This window comes from Rhinopithecus roxellana, chromosome 10 (genome assembly GCF_007565055.1).
Source record: "Rhinopithecus roxellana isolate Shanxi Qingling chromosome 10, ASM756505v1, whole genome shotgun sequence".
NCBI lineage: Eukaryota > Metazoa > Chordata > Mammalia > Primates > Cercopithecidae > Rhinopithecus > Rhinopithecus roxellana.
Genome location: NC_044558.1, coordinates 83,289,595 through 83,306,312, shown reverse-complemented (window position 1 = coordinate 83,306,312; position 16,718 = coordinate 83,289,595). Strand labels below are relative to the sequence as shown.

At 43.0% G+C, this 16,718-nt stretch overlaps 1 protein-coding gene across 10 annotated transcripts in view; it reads right to left on the bottom strand.

Moving 5' to 3' along the window:
• CLIP1 (CAP-Gly domain containing linker protein 1) overlaps window positions 1–16,718 on the bottom strand; it is a 156,839-nt gene that overhangs the window by 19,132 nt on the left and 120,989 nt on the right. The gene's annotated exons all lie outside the window — the stretch shown is intronic.

Below are 16,718 nucleotides of genomic sequence, written 5' to 3'. Positions count from 1 at the left end.
CACAAGTATACATATGTAACAAACCTGCACGTTATGCACATGTACCCTAGAACTTAAAGTATAATAAAAAAAAAAAAAGTTAATTGGCCAGGCATAGTGACTTACACCTGTAATCTCAGCACTTTGGCGGGGCCAAAGTGGGCGGATCACCTGAGGTCAGGAGGTCGAGCCCAGCCTGACCAACATGGTGAAAGCCCATCTCTACTAAAAATATAAAAATTAGCCAGGCGTGGTGGTGTATGCCTGTGATCCCAGCTACTCCGGGAGGCTGAGGCAGGAGAATGGCGTGAACCCGGGAGGCGGAGCTTGTAGTGAGCCGAGATCGTGCCACTGCACTCTAGCCTGGGCGACAGAGCAAGACTCCGTCTCAAAAAAAAAGATTGTTAAATGAGTGAGTAAAGCTCCACTGCTAACATTCTAGTTCCTTTACTTAAACCGCAAAGGTCAAGTGTCACTAAATTGCAGATGACTAGGAGCAGGCTACGTACTCTCTATGGGCCTCAATTTACTCATCCATCAATTCAACACACATGCACTGAATGGTTACTATATTCAAGCATTATTCAAGCATTTGTTTCTCACGTATAAAACAAAGAGGTTACAAAAGAATTTCCAGTGGTTCTTTATTATCCCATGAAGGATAAAAAACAAAAGATTCAGGTAGTTAATCTTGTGAAGGAAGAATCATCTCTGCCTCCAACTTGCACTACCCAGTTTGGCCAAATACCACCAGTTTCAACTCACACTGTTTTTTTTGTTTTTGTTTTGATACAGAGTCTTGCTCTGTTGCCCAGGCTGGAGTGCGGTGGTACAATCTCGGCTCACTGCAACCTCCGCTTCCCAGGTTCAAGTGATTCTCCTGCTTCAGTCTCCCAAGTAGCTGGGATTACAGGTGCCTACCACCATGCCCAGCTAATGTTTGTATTTTTAGTAGACAGGGTTTTGCCATGTTGGCCAGGCTGCACACTGTTAATTTTTTTAATAAGGGTAAAAAAGCTCTTATATGTTTTTTTTAAATAAAAAGATAACAGCAAAGATTATGTAATGGTTTCCAAAAGCCTAGAGTTTAAGTTACTAGCTCACTCTACGCAGTTATAGTCATTATTAGTTATGTTCATGCTTTGCTATGAGGTCTTATTTTAAAAATTCTTTTTTTTTTTTTTTTGAGGCGGAGTCTTGCTCTGTCACCCAGGCTGGAGTGCAGTGGCCGGATCTCAGCTCACTGCAAGCTCTGCCTCCTGGGTTTATGCCATTCTCCTGCCTCAGCCTCCCGAGTAGCTGGGACTACAGGCGCCCGCCACCTCGCCCGGCTAGTTTTTTTTGTATTTTTTAGTAGAGACGGGGTTTCACCGTGTTAGCCAGGATGGTCTCGATCTCCTGACCTAGTGATCCGCCCGTCTCGGCCTCCCAAAGTGCTGGGATTACAGGCTTGAGCCACCGCGCCCGGCCTAAAAATTCTTAAATATACATAACACATGTTCTGAACATAAATATCCCTTTACCATGAAATCTATAGAGGTTAACATAGTTTCATAGACTCTTTGATGTCCTAGCCCATTAAGAGACATGTTTTTGCTGCATGACTAATTCACAGAAATATTTAGAAATTTTTAGAATGAAAGGAAGAAAAAGAGTGGGAGGCAAACTTTTAAAAAATGAAATAAGAGAACATCTGGAGAGTGGGATATGGAGATGAGAAGGGTTTTCATTTTGGTCTTTATGCCCTTTGTACAGTTTCTATTTATTCTTTAAAGAAGGAATCTGTTTTAGTTTTAAAATTTAAAAGTTAAAAAAAGTCAATACTTAAAACTGGAAAATTTTTACAATGAATATAGAAATGGACAAAGAGCATGGCAGACAATTCACAAAACAGAAAATAAAAATCATTAATGAACATTTGAAAAATCATCCAACCCTACACATACACAATACACAAAGACTCTCCCTCTTTCTCAGAGGGTCCATGTGCCTGAACTTCCAAGGAAGACATGTTTGATATTTATTATACTGATCTATATAGAAAACAATGTTTTTTCTTCTTCTGCTCCAGGATTATTACCCAATCTAGGAGATAACAAGTTGCATCTAGCAGCTTTATTTTTTTCTTTTTTTTTTTTTTTTTTAAGACAGAGTTTTACTCTTGTTGCCCAGGCTGTAGTGCAATGGCACGATCTCACCTCACTGCAACCTCCGCCTCCTGGGTTCATGTGATTCTCCTGCCTCAGTCTCCTAAGCAGCTGGGATTACAGGCACCACCATGCCTGGCTAGTTTTTCATATTTTTAGTAGAGACAGGGTTTCGCTATGTTGACCAGGCTGGTCTCAAACTCCTGATCTCAGGTGATCCACCCACCTCAGCCTCCCAAAGTGTTGGGATTACAGGTGTCAGCTCCCGCGCCAGGTCCTTCTTTTCTTTTTTTCTGAGATGGAGTCTCACTCTGTCACCTAGGCTGGAGTACAGTGGCGCGATCTTGGCTCACTGCAACCTCTACCTCCCATGTTCGAGCGATTCTCCTGTCTCAGCTTCCCGAAGAGCAAGGATTACAGGCGTGTGCCACCACGCCCAGCTAACTTTTGTATTTTTAGTAGAGATGGGGTTTCACCATGTTGGACAGGCTGGTCTCGAACTCCTGACCTCAGATGATCCACCCGCCATAGCCTCCCAAAGTGCTGGGATTACAGGTGTGAGCCACCGCACCCAGCCAGTTCCTCCAGTTCCTCATTCTTTCCTTGTATTTTATGGCCTTGACAGTTTTGAAGAGTATAAGCCAGTTATTTTGTAGAGTATCAGTTTGGATTCGTCTGATGTTTCCAGGTGATTAGAGTCAAATCATGCACTTTTTGGCAGGAATACCACAGAAGTAATCCTGTGTCCTTCTCAGTAGATGATATCAGGAGGTATTAATTTTTGATGAGGTTAATTTTTGGTGAGGTTAACTTCAGTCACTTGGTTAAGAAGGAAGTATCTTCCATGTTTCTCCACTGGAAAGATACTATTTTTTTCTTTGTAATTAATATGTATTTTTGGGGGATACATTTTGAAACTATGTAAATATCCTGTTATTCAACAAACTTTTACCTACTTATTTTAGCACAGATTGATGATTCTTACCTGAAAAAATTATTACCATGCTGGTTACCATATGGTGATTGTATGATTCCATCATTCCATCCATTAAATATTTATTAGTTGGCCTTCTACCATGAGGAAGGGCTTTCATTTTCCATCCATCCATCCAAGACAGAGTCTCGCTCTGTCACCCAGGCTGGAGTGCAGGGATGCAATCTCGGCTCACTGCAACCTCCACTTCCCAGGTTCAAGCAATTCTCGTGCCTCAACCTCCCAAGTAGCTGGGATTGCAGGCACGTGCCACCTCGCCCAGCTAATTTTTTGTATTTTTTTTTTTTTTAGTAGAGATGGGGTTTCACTATATTGGCCAGGCTGGTCTCGAACTCCTGGCTTCAAGAGATCTGGCCATCTTGGCCTCCCAAAGTGCTGGGATTACAGGTGTGAGCCACTACTCCTGGCTTCCATTTATTTATTAATACCTGTTTAGATTCATGGTTTCCTGTTATTCAATCGGTTATGATCCATTATATCTCTATGTATTTTGATGCTCAAATTATCTAATATTTGGTCAGTGGGAGCTTCTTCAAGATGGCTCTGATGTCCTCTCCACTAATCTCCATTATTCTTTGAGTGCTTCCTTGCTTTTTGGTACACAAAATATTCCATGCTCACCTTATACTCTTTCCGTCCCAGCCCTGGAATCAGCCATTTCTCTATGGACTTCTGGTTCCTTTAGTGAAGAGTATTTAGAAAACAAGCTCTAGGCACTAGTTGTGCTCCTTGGTACTGGGTTTTGTTGCCTCTAAGCCCTGTCAGTGGAGTTCACCAAACCTTAAAACTTCTACTCTTCAAAAGACATTGTTAAGAAAATATAAAGACAAGCCGCAGATGGAGAGAAAACATTTGCAAAACACAACCCAATAAAGAACTTGTATCTAGAATATATTAAGAACTCTCACAATGCAATAATACGTAGACACAAAAACAAAATGAAAAACGACCAAAAGATTTGAACAGACATTTTACCAAAGAAGAGAGACAGATGGTTAGTAAGCACAGGAAAACCATACTCAGCATTATCAGTCATCAGGAGAACATCAACTGAAACCACACTGAGATACACTCCACGTGCCACCTGGGCACCCAAGCCCTCCATCCCAGTGGTTCCCTAGTTGGCAAGTAGATTAATGTTTAATATTAAAAAGACAAACAAAACAAAAACCCCTAGATGCTGAGAAGTATGTGGAATAACCAGAAACCTCATAAGTTGCTGGTGGGAATGTAAAATAGTACTAATTTTGGAAAATGGTTTGAGAATTTCTTTTTTTTTTCGAGATGGAGTTTCACTGTTGTTGCCCAGGCTGGAGCACAATGGCGCAATCTCAGCTCACTGCAACCTCCACCTCCCAGGTTCAAGCTATTCTCCTGCCTCAGCCTCCTGAGTAGCTGGGATTATAGGCATGTGCCACCATGCTCGGCTAATTTTGTATTTATAGTAGAGACGGGTTTTCTCCACGTTGATCAGGCTGGTCTCCAACTCCAGACCTAAGGTGATACACCCACCTCGGCCTCCCAAAGTGCTGGGATTACAGGTGTGAGCCACCGTACCCAGCCTGAGAATTTCTTAAAAAGTTAAACATACACTTACCATACTAGCAATTCCACTCTTAGGTGTTTACCCATTATAAATGAAAACATATGCCCTGGCCTCTTCACAAATGTTCAAAGCAACTGTACTCAAAATACTCCCAAACTGGAACAACCCAGTGTCCAAATGGATAAAGCAACTATGATATAATCCCAATCTATTGATACACATAACAACATGGACAGGGCTCCAAAGCATATGCTAAGTGAAAGAAACTTAGAGAGACTGGGTGCAGTGACTCACACCTGTAATCTCAGCACTTTGGGAGGCCGAGGCAGGACGACCACTTGAGCCCAGGAGTTCGAGACCAGCTTGGGTAACATAGTGAGACTTTGTCTCTACAAAAAGATCAAAAGGCCGGGCGCGGTGGCTCAAGCTTGTAATCCCAGCACTTTGGGAGGCCGAGACGGGCGGATCACGAGGTCAGGAGATCGAGACCATCCTGGCTAACACGGTGAAACCCTGTCTCTACTAAAAATACAAAAACTAGCTGGGCGAGGTGGCGGGCGTCTGTAGTCCCAGCTATTAGGGAGGCTGAGGCAGGAGAATGGCGTAAACCCAGGAGGCGGAGCTTGCAGTGAGCTGAGATCCGGCCACTGCACTCCAGTCCGGGCGACAGAGCGAGACTCCACCTCAAAAAAAAAAAAAAAAAAAAAAAAGATCAAAAAATTAGTCAAGTGTAGCGTGGACGCCTATAGTCCTAGCTACTCAGGAGGCTGAGGTGGGAGGCTACAATGAGCCAAGACTGCACCACTGCACTCCAGCCTGGGTGACAGAGTGAGACCCTGTCTCAAATAATAATAATAGATAAAAATAGGGCCGGGCGCGGTGGCTCACGCCTGTAATCCCAGCACTTTGGGAGGCCAAGGTGGGCGGATCACGAGGTCAGGAGATAGAGAGCATCCTGCCTAACTAACATGGTGAAACCCCGTCTCTACTAAAAACACAAAAAATTAGCTGGGCATGGTGATGGGCACCTCTAGTCCCAGCTACTCAGGAGGCTGAGGCAGGAGAATTGCTTAAACCCAGGAGGCAGAGGTTGCAGTGAGCCGAGATTGTGCCATTGCACTCCAGCCTGGGAGACAGAGCGAGACTCCATCTAAAAAAATTAATTAATTAATTAAAAAAAATAAACATTAAAATTAAAATTAAAAATAGAAAAAAATTTTCTCTTTGGGAGGATGAGATGGGCGGCAGATCATTTGAGGTGAGGAGTACGAGACCAGCCAGCCAACACGATAAAACTCCATCTCTACTAAAAATACAAAAAATGAGCCAGGTGTGGTGGTGCATGCTTGTGGTCCCAGCTACTCAGGAGGCTGAGGCAGGAGAATCGCTTGAACCCAGGAGGCAGAGGTTGCAGTAAGCCAAGATAGCACCACTGCACTCCAGCCTGGGCAACAGAGTGAGACTCCATTTCAAAAAAAAAAAAAATTAAAAAGAAACTAGATATATAATGTTTTTGAATTTCCCAAATTTCCTTATGTATAATGTCTAACCTTTTCTACTGTGGTAAGGGAAGATAGTTTGAAATATTTCACCCTTTTAAATTTACTGAAAATCATTTTATGGTCTAACACATAAACTGTCCTGGAGCATGCTCCCTGTGCACTTGAGAAGTGTGTGTATTCTGCTGTTGTCGGATGGAACAATCTGCAGATGACTGTTAGGTCTAAATGATTTATAGTGTTATTCAAGTCTTCTGTTTCCATCTTCATCTCTGCATAGTTGTTCTATCCATCACTGAAATGGGGTACTGAAGTCTTCAGCTATAATTGTTGAATTCTATTTCTGTTTTTAATTCTGTCAGTTTTTGCTTCATGTATTTCGGGACTCTGTTATTAGGTACATCTATGTTTAAAATTGTTATGTCTTCCTGATGGATTGATATTTTTTCGTTGTTCTCTGTCTCTAGTAACAATTTCTGCCTTAAAATCTATTTTGTCTGATACTAGTATAGTTTCTCCAGCTTGCTTTTGGTTACTGTTTGCATGGCATATCTTGTTCCATCCTTTTACTTTCAACATATTTGTGGTTTTGAATCTAAATTGCATCTCTTATAGACAGCACATAGTTAGATCATGTTTTTTTTTTTTTTTTTTTTTTTTTTGAGACGGAGTCTCGCTCTGTCGCCCAGGCTGGAGTGCAGTGGCCGGATCTCAGCTCACTGCAAGCTCCGCCTCCCGGGTTTACGCCATTCTCCTGCCTCAGCCTCCCAAGTAGCTGGGACTACAGGCGCCCGCCACCTCGCCCGGCTAGTTTTTTGTATTTTTTAGTAGAGACGGGGTTTCACCGTGTTAGCCAGGATGGTCTCGATCTCCTGACCTCGTGATCCGCCCGTCTCGGCCTCCCAAAGTGCTGGGATTACAGGCTTGAGCCACCGCGCCCGGCCTCATGTTTTTTAAAAAGTCCATTCTGCTAGTCTCTGCCATTTATTCAGTGTTCAATCCATTTATGTTTACTGTGTTTTTGAATAAGGTTACATACTGTTTTGACTCCATTTATGTGACCTACTAAAAAAGGCAAAACTATTGGACCAGAAAAGAGATAAGCGTTTTCAGGGAGTGAGAATGAACTGATTATAAAGGAGGACAAGAGAACCTTTTGGTGTGAAGGAAATCTTGACTGTGGGGTCAGTTTTATGACTGTATATATTTGTCAAAACTCACCAAACTATACACTTATAAAGGGTAAATTTTATTTGATGTAAATTAGACCTCAATAAAGATGACTCTGAGAAAAAGAAAGCAAGTTGGAGTAATTTGTGCAATATGGCTTTTGTAGAAAACAAAAACAATGTATGCATATATGCATTTGCATATGCTGGTATACACATGAGGAACACCAAGGAAAAATATACCATTTATAATGTAGCTTCAATGAAATGGCAATGAAGAGTAATAACTTTTAAATTACACATATTTGTTTCATGTTACAAATGTATTATATTTCTAATTTAAAAATAACATTAAAATTTAAAATAAATAATCTTCTTTCTTTGGAAATAAAAAATTTATAGATGAAATGACAGGATGTCTAGGATTTAGGATTTGCTTCACAATGCTCAGGGTAGAGCTGGGTGTGGTGGCTCATGCCTGTAGTCCCAGCTACTCAGGAAGCTGAGGCAGGATTGCTTTAGCCTTATAGCTGGAGGCTTCAGTAAGCTGTGATCATGCCACTGCACACTAGCCTGGGTGACAAAGCAAGACTAACTCAAAAAAAAAAAAAAAAGGCAGGGCATACAAGGTAGAGAGGATGAATGGGAGTATAGCAGAGACGAGTGGCCAAGAGTTAACTGCTAATGGAATTTTATACACAGAGATTCACTGTACTGCTCACTCGGCTTCTGTATATGCTTGAAATTTTTCATAATAAAAGGTTAAAAAGGAACATGGATATGTAAAGTGGAAAAAAGGGAGAGTTGAAGAAGAGTATTTCAGAGAACGATGTTACAGTGAAGGCGATGACCAAATAATCATAGTTTGGGGAACACTGGACCGGAAAATCTCCAAGAGCTCATCTATGCATAACCCTATTTTGTAAATAAACATGGTGGGTATTTTGTTTTATGTCTGTCAACTACGCTAAGAAAAATAGTAGCTTGGGTGAAATGAAGGACATGTAGAAAGAAGTCCGTAGTCATAACATATACAACTTCTGCTTTGTAGGCTCAGTAAAACCACTTGAATAAAAATCTCCAGAGACGAGAAGCGCCTTTCTGTTTTGTTTATTGTGATCTCCTCTATATTTGGAACACTGACGGGCACACAGTAGGCACTCAATAACTATGTACTGCATGAACAAATGTGTCATAGTCAGTAAGTTGGTGCTCTCAATGGGTATAGTTAGTAGTGGCACTCAGAAGCCAGGATTCTCACCAAATGAAGAACTTTCTGCTCAAGTGAGGTGTTCACATTTGGGCTATTTTAGTCTCTTCTCGAACCAAGCAAGTGTTCTGAGGCCCAAAATAGCAGCTCTACCTTGAGAGCACAAAACCCATTCCCTGTGTCTGAGAAATTCTAGTCTCGCCTCCCACACACAGACTTCTGCTCCTGGAAGTGGAGAAGGTAACGGGAAAAACGGAAGAGGAAGACTCAGTCATTTTTGCATGGCAAAGCCCTTTCAGAGAAGAAAGGAGTGGGGAGGACACAGTGATCGGCTGCGTAGATTCGCCTTTTGCTCAGCTTCTGGGACAGCTTAGCTGGTGGCCCCATCAGGGATCACCACAACTATGGAGCCACTTCCAGCAGGGTCATGTCGCCTTCCCAGGAAGGACCACAACCAGTGACTGATCCATGTGGGATTACAGAAAGACTGGCCATCTCAGTCCAGTTTGGGACAAATCTGCATGGCCACTCCAGCTCCAGAGCTCCCCATGGCATTGGTCAAGGCTGTTGCTGGGCCTGCATCATGGCTCAGTTTCTCCCACTGCCTAATCCTGTCTCTTTCTCCTCCTCTCCATAGGAGCTGCCCCGAGAGCATACTTCAATATCATCACACTAAACTCTCCCTCGGCCTGTTTCCCAGGGAACTCAACCCACAGCAGTGCGCATTATGCTACCAACTAAAGTTCTATATTATGCAGCAAAGACCACATGCCTTAGGACTGGTTTAAGTTTACATGAATATGTACATGAATTATGTAAGAATATTTACATCTTCAGGCTGGGCATGGTGGCTCACGCCTGCAATCGCAGCATTTTGGGAGGCCCAGGCAGGTGGATCACCTGAGGTCGAGTTCAAAACCAGCCTGGCCAACGTGGCCAAACTCCATCTCCACTAAAAATAAAAAAAAATTAGCTGGGTGTGGTGGCAAGTGCCTGTAGTACCAGCTACTAGGGAGCCTGAGGCAGAAGAATTGCTTGAACCCAGGAGGCAGAGGTTGCAGTAAGCTGAGATTACGCTATTGCACTCCAGCCTGATGACAGAGCAAGCCTCTGGCTTAAAAAAAAAAAAAAAAAAAAAAAAAAAATTTATATCTTCAAATACATTCACACAGGTATCACTGTCCTTATCAAAGAATGACATTGGGGCTGAGCGGTGGCGCACGCCTGTAATCCCAGCACTTTGGATGAGCCAGGTGGATCACTTGAAGTCAGGAGTTCAAGACCAGTCTGGTCAACATGGCAAAACCCTGTCTCTACTTTTTGTACTAAATACAAAATTAGCTGTGTGGTGGCGCATGCCAGTAGTCCCAGCTACTAGGGAGGCTGAGGCAGGAGAATCGCTTGAACCTGGAAGGCGGAAGTTGCGATGAGCCGTGATCGCGTCACTGCACTCCAGCCTGGCAACAGGGTGGGAGTCCATCTCAAAAAATGGTGTGGCTACAGGGCGGGCGTGTCCTGACTGCCTGAAGCCAATACATACAAGTAGTTCTTCACAGAGAGTGCACGTCACCTTAATTTTTACTTTTTACTCCTGGGTGCTGAAAAGACAACAGCTACTCTTCCCTTAATACTCCTAGTATCTTTAGTGCAGCTGAAGTGCATCTTCTGTTCAGATGCAAACACCCTTAACTATGCAGAGGCAGAGTGGAAAAGATCTACACCCTTTGGCCTAGACTCTGGCAGTCATTTCCAGAATGGATAACTTCTTAGTGCCAGGCAATGGCTTTCTACAAAACCCCTCAAAAGTCAGAGAGGTTAAGAGGACTCCCAAGTCTAGAGGAACGTCTCAAGCAGGAAACTTAAAAGATACGAAAAAGAATACACAGGCTGTAAAAAGACTTTCAGGAACTGAACACAACGCTTGGACCATTTCCTAAACGTAATAATGCTTGAATGCATGTGATTGGGTGAAAGGATGATTCCCACAGAACCGAAACAAATCAGACGTTCGGCTTTAGTGACTCCCTAAGTTGCGGGAGTTGTGGGAGTCAACCTAAGTTGCGTTTAAAAATAATTATTATTTTTAAAAAATAATAATTATTGTTGTTAAAATGATACATGCTGTTTTTTTAAAAGAATAAATTCAGAAATATTTAAAAAAAAGACAGCTGGGTGTGGTGGCTCACGCCTGTAATCCCAGCACTTTGGGAGGCTGAGGTGGGCGGATCACGAGGTCAGGAGTTCGAGACCAGTCTGGCCAACACAGTGAAACTCCGTCTCTACTAAAAATACAAAAAATTAGCTAGGCGTGGTGGTGGGTGCCTGTAATCCCAGCTACTCAGGAGGCTGAGGCAGGAGACTAACTTGAACCCGGGAGGTGGAGGTTGCAGTGAGTTGAGATCACATCACTGTACTCCAGTCCAGGAGACAGTGCAAAACTCAGTCTCAAAAAAAAAAAAAAAGAAAAAGAAAGAAAGAAAGAAAGAAAGAAAGAAAGAAGAAGGAAACATATTTCCCCAATTCTTCCACTTAGAAATAACTACAACTAGGCTGGGTGTGATAGCTCATGCCTATAATCCCAGCACTTTGGGAGTCCAAGGCCAGAGGATCGTTTGACTCCAAGAGTTTGAGATCAGCCTGGGCATCATAGCAAGACCCTGTCTCTACCCAAATCAAACAACCAAATCTTAAAAATCAGCCAGGCATGGTGGTATGTGCCTGTGGTCCCAACTACCCGGGAGGCTGAGGCAGAAGGATGGCTTGAGCCAGGGCAGTCGAGACTGCAGTGAGCTGTGATTATGTCACTGTACTCCAGCCTGGACGGCAGAGCAAGACACCGTAGAAAATGAAAGAAAGTAAAAGAAAAAACATAACACTAGCTGAATGACATGCCAGACATCTCCATGTACATACACAATGAGAAGGACAGAGAGGGGGAAAAAGCAAATTCAGTTTTACTTTAACAGGAGAGAGAATAAATGGAAGTAAAATAAATTGGTTGAGAGCAAAAAAATGTTATGTTATTTATCACAAGATATATATGATTCTAAGACATCCCAATAGGTTCATACTATACATTCGTTTTGTAAAATTTAAGTAAAATATGTTCTTAAAATGTAAGAGGTTGATGTAATTTTCTTAGGTATAAATTAATTCTCGTTTTGAGTCAGGGTCTCACTCTGTCACTCAGGCTGGAGCGCAGTGGCGCAATCTCAGTTCATGCAACCTCCGCCTCCCAGGTTCAAGTCATTTTCCTGTCTCAGTCTCCCAAGTAGCTGCCCGACCTTAATTTTAATTTTAAGCCATATCGAACATTTCTGTGATATAAAAGATAAGGAAATTTGTACACTTCTTTCAGTCCTACCCCCCGAATTTTGTTAGTCACATTCTCTATTTTTTTCTCCTGTTTTTCCTTTTTCTTTTTACCTTGCACATGTTTTAAACTTGCATTCACCAAGTGATCAAAATTAACATCACCAATAATGGGACAAAGAAACATCACAGGCCTCCTGGCAGGATACAGTATCACTTATATAGTCTTTCCACTAAAAATGCATAACCTGAATATCATCAGGAAGAAGCATCAGACAAACTCAAAATGAGAGACTTTATGCAGCTTAACTGGCCTGTTCTCATAAAAAAAAATGTCAATGTCATGAAAGACAAAAACAGAGGAATCGTTCCAGATTAAAGATGACTAAAGAGACACGACAACTCAGTGAAAAGAATGCATGATCTTGGACTGGATCCTGAATTTAAAAAATAATGCTGTAAAGGACATTACTGGGACAACTGCCTGAACAGGAACAGGGTCTGTACATTAGGTAATAGTGTTGTATCAAGGTTAAACTCCCTGAATTTGATGACTGCACTATGTTTATGTAAAAATAATAGAATACATGAGCATTATTTGTTCTATTCTTATAACTTTTCACAAAGTTTGAAATCATCTCCAAATAAAATATTAAAAACATCAGTCTGGGTCGGGCACTGTGGCTCATGCCTATAATCCCAGCGCTTTGGGAGGCCGAGGTGAGTGGATCACTTCAGGTCAGGAGTTTGAGACAAGTCTGGCCAATACAGCGAAACCCCATCTCTACTAAAAATACAAAAATTAGCTGGGTGTGGTGGTGCGCACCTGTATTTCCAGGTACTCTGGAGGCTGAGGCAGGAGAATCGCTTGAACCCAGGAGGTGGAGGTTGCAGTAAGCCAAGATTGCAGCACTGCACTCCAGCCTGGGTGGCAGAATGAGACTCTGTTTCAAAATAACAAAGAACCCCACAACATTAGTGTGTGCCCATAAATCCCACAGCTGTGTGCTTAGCTCTCTGTTTACTTGGATTTAATGCTCACGAGCAGTCCTTGTGTCCGCTTCTCGTTTGCCAAGGCCTTTACTTTGATTCATGTCTTGCTTGGCTCAAATTTATCATCAAGTGGCTCCTTTTCAGAAGGACTCCCAAACACCACAGCTTTTAAGTCCTTTCATGTCTGAAAACATGTGCCTGCCGTCTCACCTGAATAGTCACTGTCTGGAGATGATGCTCTTGGCCATACTTCCTGTCCCTCAAAACTCTGGATGCAGTGCAGCAGAGTTTTCTTGCACTGAATGTATCTGCAGTTGGGTTGGTTTTTCAAGTTTTTATATGAAATTTGATTTTTCTGCCTGGGCACTTAGAATTTATTTATTTATTTTTTTTTTGAGACAGTTTTGCTTTTGTTGCCCAGGCTGAAGTGTAATAGCGCAATCTCAGCTCACCACAACCTCTACCTCCTGGGTTCAGGCAATTCTCCTGCCTCAGCCTCCCAAGTAGCTGGGATTACAGGCATGCGCCACCACGCTTGGCTTTTTTTTTTTTTTCTGTATTTTTAGTAGAGATGGGGTTTCTTCATGTTGGTGAGGCTGGTCTTGAACTCCTGATCTCAGGTGATCTGCCTGCCTCGGTCTCCCAAAGTGCTGGGATTACAGGCGTGAGCCACCCCACCCAGCCTAGAATTATTTTTATATTGTTGAATTTCAATAATCACCAGGGTATTTTTTGGGGGGTGTCTATTATTGTGGACCAATTTTTCCCAGTGGGTCCCCTTACTGGGTTTCCATACAATCCACTCGCTTTTCTGTTTGTGGATTCAGTTATTCTTTTACTTGGGGAAATTTCCTTATCATATCTCCTAATACTTTAAACACACACACACACACACACATTTTTTGAGACGGAGTCTTGCTCTGTCCCCTAGGCTGGAGCACACTGGTGTGGTCTCGGCTCACTGCAACCTCTGCCTCCCAGGTTCAAGCTATTCTCCTGTGTCAGTATCCAAGTAGCTGGGATTACAGGCGCCCGCCACCACACCTGGCTAACTTTTTTATTTTTTAGAGACAGGGTTTCACCATGTTAGCCAGGCTGGTTTCAAACTCCTGACCTCAAGTGATCCGCCCACCTCGGCCTCACAAAGTGCTTGAATTACAGGCTTGAGCCACCATGCCCGGCCTAAATATAGATACATTTTTGAGACAGAGTCTTGCTATGTTGCCCAGCCTTGTCTTGAACTCCTGGGCTCAGTCTCCTGCCTTGGCCTCCCAAATTGCTGGGATTACAGGTGTGAGCCACTGCACCCGGCCCTTTCCTTTATATTTTAAGAAACGTTTATAAGGCTGCTGTTTATGATTTATTTAGTAGTCTTGATCTGGTCTGGTTTGGTCTTCAATTTGTTTCCTTAATTCGTCAATATCCCTGTTAAACTTGTGTCATTTTACCATCTTCTCCTTGAACAGTTGTTTTATTCAAATAACTTGAGTTTTACATAACACAAAGCACTATTTTCCCTGGGTAACAGCTTCTCTTGGCCTGAATTCCTGTGTCTCTCTGGCTCTCGATGTTCCGTTCTTTCCCTTTCCCTCTTAGGGTGCAGAATGTATACACTTCTTCATCTCATTCTGGATGGCTCTACCTAGACCTTGCCTTTGCTCACATAAACTGAGAGTTTCCCCCAACACCCTTCCTACCTTATCTGAGGCCTTTATCTTTAACCCCTCTACAGCTAAAAGGTAAGCACTACAACTGACACATTTCTGTAGCCAGAGGCTTCTGGACAGAGTTAAGGTTGGGATAGTTGAGGCTACAATAGACTGTTGGCGATCTCTTTCCTGAGATTTTTTCTTCAGTGTTCTGTGCACATCACTCACTCTACCTGAACATAGGTAATCCCATTCCCACAGGAGAACATCCTCAGCCTTGGGGCACATATCCCCAGTGGGCTGTTTCCACAGTGCTCCTACTGCTTCTGCTACCTTCCCTTCCTAGAGACTGGAACCCAGCCTCTCCTGTGATTGGAGGTGGTTATGTGATACAATCACAGAAATGTTAGCTTTCTTCCCCAAATCAGAAGACAGAGCCATGTGAGAAGCCCCTTGCATTTCCCTGCCTTGTCCTCCCCCTGCTTCCTTCCAGAAAGCTCTGCAATGCTTCAGGTACAATAGCCAACCGGGGATCAGACGGACAAGAACTACACACCTAGTAGAGCAGCAAGCAGGAAGGAAGAGCCAGCTCCGTGCAGACGTTCCTGAGGGGGTACCCAGCCCAGACTACCTACTGTGGACTTATCATCACTTGGGAAAAATACCTACCCACAGTGCCTTGTGCCTGTCAGCCGCAGTTTGTTGGCTAGACTAGCTACAGAAAATGACCACTGGCAGTTTTTCCCACTGTTGGTAAAATCCTGCGATGGTGCAAAGGGGCATCGAGCCTCAGAAACTTTTCCTTTACTTTTCTCAGGCTGTCTACTCACCTCTTCAGTCTAATTTTTTCCAAACTAGACTGGGCACAGGGATGGGGAGAATTCGAGTAAAAATTTTTAGGATTTTGCTGTTCACCATCCTTTCCACTTAACACTGGGGACAAAGTGTCAGAGTCAAACCACAATTTTGTTTCCTTTCTTGGTTGTCAATTTACTTTTCATTTTTTGAGACAGAGTCTCAATCTGTCACCCAGACTGGAGTCCAGTGGCGCAATCTCAGCTCACTGCAACCTCTGCCTCCCGGGTTCAAGTGATTTTCCTGCCTCAGTCTCCCGAGTAGCCAGAACTACAGGCGTGCACCACCATGCCCGGCTCATTTTTGTGTTGTTTTATTAGAGATGGGGCTTCACCATGTTTCTCAGCTGGTCTCAAACTCCTGACCTCAGGTGATCTGTCTGCCTCAGCCTCCGAAAGGGCTGGGATTACAGGCGTGAGCCTCCGTGTCCAGACTTGAGTGCCAATTTAAAAGTTTACAGCATGAAGTTGACTGGCTTTGTTGGCTTCTGCTGGACACACATTTTAATACAGAAAAACTGTGTTCCTAGCATTGGGTACTGAAGGGAGAGAGAGTCTATGATCCAGCCCTAGTTGCCCAGAAGTCCCTGAGCCCGGATTAAAATTATGATGGCTGATAACCACCATTTTTCCAAACTAATACACAATAAGCTAAAAACAGCTTTTCCTTTCTAAGCATTCATGTCTGGGAATTGAGGCTCATTTATTAAATGGCAGGTGACTTCACGATCAATTTAGATGCTAACCTCAATTTTTTTGTATAACACATCTGCTGTAACCTCTGTCAGGAAAAACTGTTCATGAAAAACAGGTATTGAGTCATTTAATCCCTGTCCGGTTTCCATAAGCAAACTGTAACCTCATTCTACAAATAGCCAGGGGGAGAATCAGCTCTGTTCCCATAGTGACAGCTCACTGTATTTGCTATCTTTACAAGGTGGAATACATGTGAGGTTTGGAAATGATAAATCAGACATATCAAAAGTGACTACCTAAAGTGACTATTTCTATAGAAGAACTAACATTATTTTTAGAATTCCCTATGAAAAGAAAATAGAGGCTAGACTATACCTGTGGTCCCAGCTACTGGGGAGTCTGAGGCTGAAGGATCCCTTGAGCCCAGGAGATTGAGGCTGCAGTGAGCTACGATAGCACCACTGTTCTCCAGCCCAGGTGACAAAATAAGACTCTGTCTCTTAAAAAATGAAACGAATGCTCTGTATGGTTTCCATTAATCTTAAACCATATGACGTTGCCTAAATTTACACTGTATGCTTCTATCAGTCATGCAGAGAGCAAATGTCCCACTAAGTTGGTGATCAGGCTTTTGGCGACCACAACTCTGCAACAAAAGCTATTGCGATGG